Raw genomic sequence first — 6,641 nt, 5'->3', positions numbered from 1 at the left:
TGGTAGAATCGTTTGTGAAAATACTCTATAATACCATATTAATATGTTTTACGAAGTGCAAGGGCACAAATTTTAAATGAAGTTTCATAAACTAATTTCGAGAGGAGCACGTGATATGATTGAGCATGTCTGACCACTCATCTGTAATCAGTAATAATCCAATCAGAGTGATCCTAGTTTACTTTAATCGGATCATTTTCTCCCTACTGCTCTATCTTCGTTTGGAAGAATTCCCCCTTCCACCCCATCTCCTCCTTTTCCTCCCTTTTCTAAAGGGGGAGCTCACGAGACCTACCTGATCTCGGATCTCCTGATATGCTTATCGACCGGGCGGGAGCCCTGGGCTCAAATATCTCTGAGCTCAGGGTTCTCCCGGGACAGCATGACAAACCTGCTTTAAACGCCAAGCATATCTAAGTGGGAACTCTGGAAAGAAAATGTGTCTGTTTTCGCACTTCCAGAAAGTCAGCTTTTTTTTCTAACCACCCCGGTGACATCAGATCAGGCTCTTATTTAAGAGGCGCGCACTGTTTACAGTGAGGCAGAGTAGCATATCACAGAAACGGTTGTTAGTTTTTGTAATTTATCATCATCGTGGTATATTATTGCATTTATGGGAAGTGCACAAACTCCAGCCTGTCAGCATATCAAGTCCACAAGTTTCCCGTTGCTATTTTGGTTTGTGAAATGGGATGAATACGATAAGACCGAAAGCTGACACGAAAATGGCAAAAAACACTCCTGAATCAGTTGGAAATGCAACTCGATGAAAATAAGAACTGTACACGGTAAGACAACTTGTTTTTCTTTTATGTTTGTCAACTTTGAAGTCAGTAAGCATGATTATTTGAGTAATTTGAAGCAACGAGATGTCTTTATGTTGAAGTAGCCTAAAACACTGCTGCTACCTTGTATCGATAAGCATATTAACTATACTTTTTGAAAGCGTAAAAAAATGTAAGCATATGATAAGACAGCTGGTACCATCAGTTTGCTAATATAATAAATGTCTTGTATAGTTACAGCATTGTGACTTTGTTTGCTCAGCTAATTCATAATTTATTGTCATGTGGTGTGTTTATAGGGCTTTGGGAGACAGTGATACTGACCCAGAGCTGAAGGCTTTCTCTCCACAGACCTCTCGATCAACTGTGCTTTACTTTGGTTCACAGAGTAACCTTAACTAAGGTAAAGTTGATTTTATATTCGCAAATTCGTTTAGTGACAGCTTATGACAAACTCTCTGTATTGTTTATGTAAGATTGGGTTTTAAACCCACAGCGGTTCGAACTGTAGTTCTGCCGAATGGGCAGTATTAATAGCTATAAATGTGGGAGAGCGTTGATATTATGTGATTGTATTGTATTGCAATATGGAACAGTTAAGTGTTGATGTTAAATCAAAAGTAATTCACAAATACTTGAAAATGAGATGATTTAATCACAATAATTCTCTATGGTTACAACTGAATTAGTTACAAAATAACTGTATAAAATGATCAAATATGAAATTATAAAACATATTATATAAATTGTACCCAGCTTAAATGTAAAATTGAAGTTACAAGTGGTAGCAGGAGAGACACAGGGGGAGGGAGGGAGAGAGACAAAGAGAGCTGGCCTAGAAGTTAGCCTGATTGCAGTAGAGTCAGCGAAAATAGACTCCAGAGAAGGAGAGGGCAGAGGAGGAAAGCAGACCAGGAAAAGACAGGCCAGGAAAAGAAAAGAGACAGAGCAGCGTTTTACCACTTATTTTGTATCTTTCTTGACCATGTGACTAAAGCCCAAATGCTGAGACATTCAAACTGACCAATCAACATGTGACCACATCGTAAAACCCCCAAAGTCCACATACCAGGCCCTGATCTTATCAGTATCTGCCTTTGGAGTCAGTATGGACCTTCTTGAGTCAAAAATACATGTTTTGTCATGTAAACAAACGCATATAATAATTTAGCCTCTTACATTTATCATGGTACTTTGAATATAATGACTGAAATCACACGTAAATATGACTTAAAAAAACATTAGCACTAGTAAACTGAGAGTGAACAATGCTGTACTTTTATAGTCATTGGCTGCTGATATGGTGTTATTATTAGGAATTAGCAAAGAATTCTTTTCTGAAATTATATTATTAGGGAGAAAGTCAGAATGTGTGAATATAAAACCAACTTTACCTCAATGTAACCTCAGACCTACACCTTGTTCATCTGGTAAATTATTATGACCCCTATCGTGAATTAATTATACATGGTATTATTTGATAACAAAAACTAAAAGGGCAAATAATTGCTAGAATTTTTTTAATATAATGCAGGCAGGTAAACTCAGACATTTCCTCATCTTTCATTTCCTTTTGTTTAAAATATTGGAAACATGTAGCCATTGACTTCCATAGTATCTGTTTTTCCTACTATAGAAGTCAATGGTTACAGATTTTTAGCTTTCTTCAAAATATCTTCTTTTGTGATCAACAGAAGAAAGTCAATAAGGTTTGAAACCACTTGAGGGAGAGTAAAAATATTCTGTCCTGTCAATGAGGAAAGGCACTTTTTAATCACATATAAGGAATATTCATCTTGCAGAAGAAAATCTAATAAAATTTGAAAAATGGAAGTTTGTTCACACATGCTCGACTTATGGGGTACAATCTACTGTATATTTGTGAGATGGTTTGAAGTTCACTATCCAGGGGTCTGCAAATGTGGTTGGGTTTTCTGTATTAATGTTATATTAAAAATCATATGGTGAATTTTAAAATATACAATATTAATAAGCATGATTTCAACTTTTGCATTATTTCCGCAGCATATATGCATCAGCCCTCACTGCGTGTCTGATGGTGGAATACTGGAGGTCATCACAGACTTGACAAGAATGCAGAACTGTCCACTACATTTGCTTTCCTTTCTCGATCCTTCCAGCGGGTGTACAAGGATGAGGCTGTCGGCATCTTTTACACAGCATTCACAATTTAGCACTCATTAAAGACATGACAGTGTGGCACCCACATAAATGTTGGCCCACTTACTGAAAAAATATTTTTAAAATGTTTACTTTTAAATGGGTCAGATGATATTTTTTTCTTTCAGCATTATGTTTGTTACCTACTCATACACACACTCACAGATACTTCTACATGTATAAAGAGGGTTGTAATGAGGGTATATAAATGTTGGGGATTAACAGTGCTTATGATTTTGTGCTATATAAATAAAACTTGAACTTGAGTTGCATTAGAATTTGAACTTGAATTAGGGTTAAAGTTTATTTAACCATAAATGCAGATCAGATCTGTTGATCAAATCTTTGTAAATATTTTATACAGTAACAACTGTACTTGTATTTTTTATGGATTTTTATACCCAATGAAAAAAAACTGACAAAAAGACACATATTTAAAACTTATTTAAATTGTTTTAATATTTGATGGTATTTTTATTTTAATACAAAAGCTCTGAAAACCTTTTGTATAATAAAAAGATGTTCTAGTACCTTGTTTACATGTTTCTGCATTATTCCAGACGTTCTGTGTTATTTGTGTTTTGGATTCGCTTATCTACAATTAAAAATGGGGTCAATGTGGCATAACTCTGTTAAATGCTCAATAGTTTCTGTTACTGGTAAGTATTAATACTTATAGATGATCAATAGTAGCTTTGCTATTGCCAGATAAGATTTCGTTATTTTACAAATCTGTCTATAAGCTAACACTGGTCTCTTATTGAGAACCTGCTCTGTTTTCCGCACAATACAGTTCAATTACACTTCTCTGACTGCTGTTCTATCTGCTGGTCTGTCCACAGGCACAGGTCGTTTGTGTGAATCTCTCAGAATATCTTATCATGGCATCAAAACGCGCACAGTGATCAGTTGTCTTCATATATATTTGCGATATGCCTCATCCAACATCACTTCCAGTCTGGCGATTTTTTTTTTATTTTTTTTTAAGACGCGGAAGTTAATTTCCATGAATAAAAACGATTCCAGATGGCTTAATAATAAACTTTAACATATATTTTAAAGAAAATCTAGTTCCTACTTTACTCTTACGCACATTGACTCACTGGGGTGTCTAACCTACAATATGCTCTTTAAATACTGTACTAAACTCAAGAAAGACTTACATGTGTAAGCATCATCATACAATTTTAAAAGTCATATTATGGCATAAAATAAATAAAAACAACTAAGTTCTTGGTTGAGGAGTGCTCATTTTTCATTGTCTGCTTCTATTTTATGACTGATAAAAATATATCCACACACCATTCGAAATCCAGTTTACTGTGGTTGGATTTAAAATGATAATGAAAACAAGATCATCATTGCATTGGGCTCAGATCCAGAGTCTCGAATAGCAATTAACCAGCAGGAGCATAACATGCAATTGTGTGGAGATTTTCACAATGGGAAACACCCAAACACACTCACACTCATACACTATGGACAATTTAGTCTTCCCAATTCACCTGTACCGCATGTCTTTTGGACTGTGGGGGAAACCGGATCACCCGGAGAAAACTCTTTGTGGAGTTTGCCAGGGAGAACTGGCAAACTCCACAAAGAAACGCCAACAATTTGCTGTTGACTCAATTTTCAATAGATGTTGGTAACAACCAAAGAAATCCATAAATCCATAGGATACAAAACTAATCAGTTTACAAATTAAGTAATGTGTAATAAAATGAAATAACACAGGGAAAAAGTATTGAACACATGAAGAAAGGGTGGTGTAAAAAGGCAGTGAAAGCCCAGACAGCAGCTGAAATCTCTCAGTAGTTCTTCAGCAACCCTCTGCCCTTCTGCCCTTCCTCATTGTTATCTGCTTCAGTCCAACATCTACATTATCAGGATGATAACGATGAAACCAGGGTGGACATTTCAGCAAGACAATGATCCAAAGCAAAGCCAGGGTCAAACACTGTCATTGAAAGAAATTAAAGCTATTACATTTGATAGACGAAACCCACAGAACCATCAGTATTTTTACACTCTGTTGATGTTGATGTCTGTGAAGAAATCACACCTGAGAAATTCATGTGGCTTCGTTCTTCGTATGAGAGGTGTCTTTTAGCTGTCATCACCAAAAAAGCCTTTTATATAAAGTATTAATTACATTTTATGTTTTTTTTGTTTTGTTTTATTTTTATGTTTGTATTATTTGGGTTTTTACTGAAATCTGGCTCATTTCCATGTCAACAGCATCTTTAGAAATATTATTCCCAGGAAAAAAACATGACATGTTAAATACATATTACTCCCACTGTCTGTGGTCAAGCAAGTGGTTCTAATGTAGCATGCAATAACATAGTTTAAAAAAATAAATATATGCCAGTGTTACAAACGGCAAAATAATAAACACTAAGCACTATTAAATAATAAAGTTATTCACATCATAACAGCTCCTAATTCATTTAATGTGAAGTTATGTTGTTCTGGTTGCATTTGTTTCAAAATGTAGACAAATTGAAATATTAAACTTATCATAAAACATAGACATTTTAGTTTTAATATTCTTCCGTTTTCTTTTGATGATTTCTTTTGATATTTGGACTAGAAACTAAACCAAACCAATAATAAAATCTTTTGTATGCTAAATCTGATACATGTCTGGTCTATCATTATTTCAGTCGTTTGAGTCTTACTTCAACCATGTATGAAGTTCCTAAGGTGAGTTTGTAAATTCTTGTTTGCCAGTGTGATTGTGTCTCAGTGGACCAGCATGCTGAAAATTGTTGCTGTTCACATAAAGAAAATGGGTTTGAAATTTGCAGTAATTGATGGCACCGTCAATAACAAAAGCAGAATTATAAAAGCACGCTGTTGGCGCTGTTCATCGAGTTCTCTTCCTATTTTCCCTCGCTGTTGTGTGTGTGTGTGAGCAGATCACTCTAAGTTTTCTGTGTGGCAGTGATATTTTTCTGTCTGAAATCCTTTTCCCAAAGTCATCTGGTGAGATACTCTGTTAAAAACGATAATAGAACGGTACTTGCAGTAGCAGTGGCTAATCGTTTATTTTCTGTCTGCAACCCTTTTTCTAAGTCATCTGGTGAGATACTCTGTTAAAAACGGTAATAGGACGGTATTCTGTGTTAGCTGTGGCTAAATGTTTATTTACTGTTGAATGATCAGTATGATATGTTGAATGAATGATTTTTTCTTTTGTTTAATCCTATTTAATGGATAGTTAAGGAGGGTATGATTGTTGTTTTATTTGCAGACCTTTAATTTCAGTTTACGTAAGAAATTTAATATTAGGTAGTGTACCTTGTTTTGTTTGTTTTGGCCTTTTTGTTCCCTGGTTCTGATACTGGAAATATTTATGTTTAATAAATCTATTACCCCTTTTTGACAACTTGGCCTGTGTGTGTGTGCTTGGGGGAGCAGGAATGGGTACTCCTTAACGCTTAACCTTATGTGCGTAGCGTGGTACATCCGCTACGTAACATAATCGGTCTTTGTCAGGTGATGTCACCCTCGTAAACACCGAAGTGCATTATGGGACAAAGCCGCCATTTGTGTTGTATCCGAGTTAACGTGAACTGTTGCATGGGTTTAGCGTCTTTCGCGGAGTAAATACAGTGTTACGTTCTTGTTGTGTTAAGGGCTGTAAGTTAATAGCAAATCACGCGATCGAAA

At 35.5% G+C, this 6,641-nt stretch overlaps 1 long non-coding RNA gene across 1 annotated transcript; it reads left to right on the top strand.

The window, feature by feature from the left end:
- The first annotated feature begins 345 nt into the window (after positions 1-345).
- LOC130235341 (uncharacterized) lies at positions 346-3,032 on the top strand. Its single transcript, XR_008838385.1, has 3 exons — positions 346-788; positions 1,085-1,188; positions 2,811-3,032. It is a non-coding gene; the product is annotated as an uncharacterized LOC130235341 (long non-coding RNA).
- The last annotated feature ends 3,609 nt before the right edge of the window (positions 3,033-6,641 follow it).

The sequence above is a fragment of the Danio aesculapii genome, chromosome 9, assembly GCF_903798145.1.
Source record: "Danio aesculapii chromosome 9, fDanAes4.1, whole genome shotgun sequence".
NCBI classification, from domain to species: Eukaryota; Metazoa; Chordata; class Actinopteri; order Cypriniformes; family Danionidae; genus Danio; species Danio aesculapii.
The sequence above is the reverse complement of the archived record's forward strand: the minus strand, read 5'-3'. Positions and strand labels throughout refer to the sequence as shown.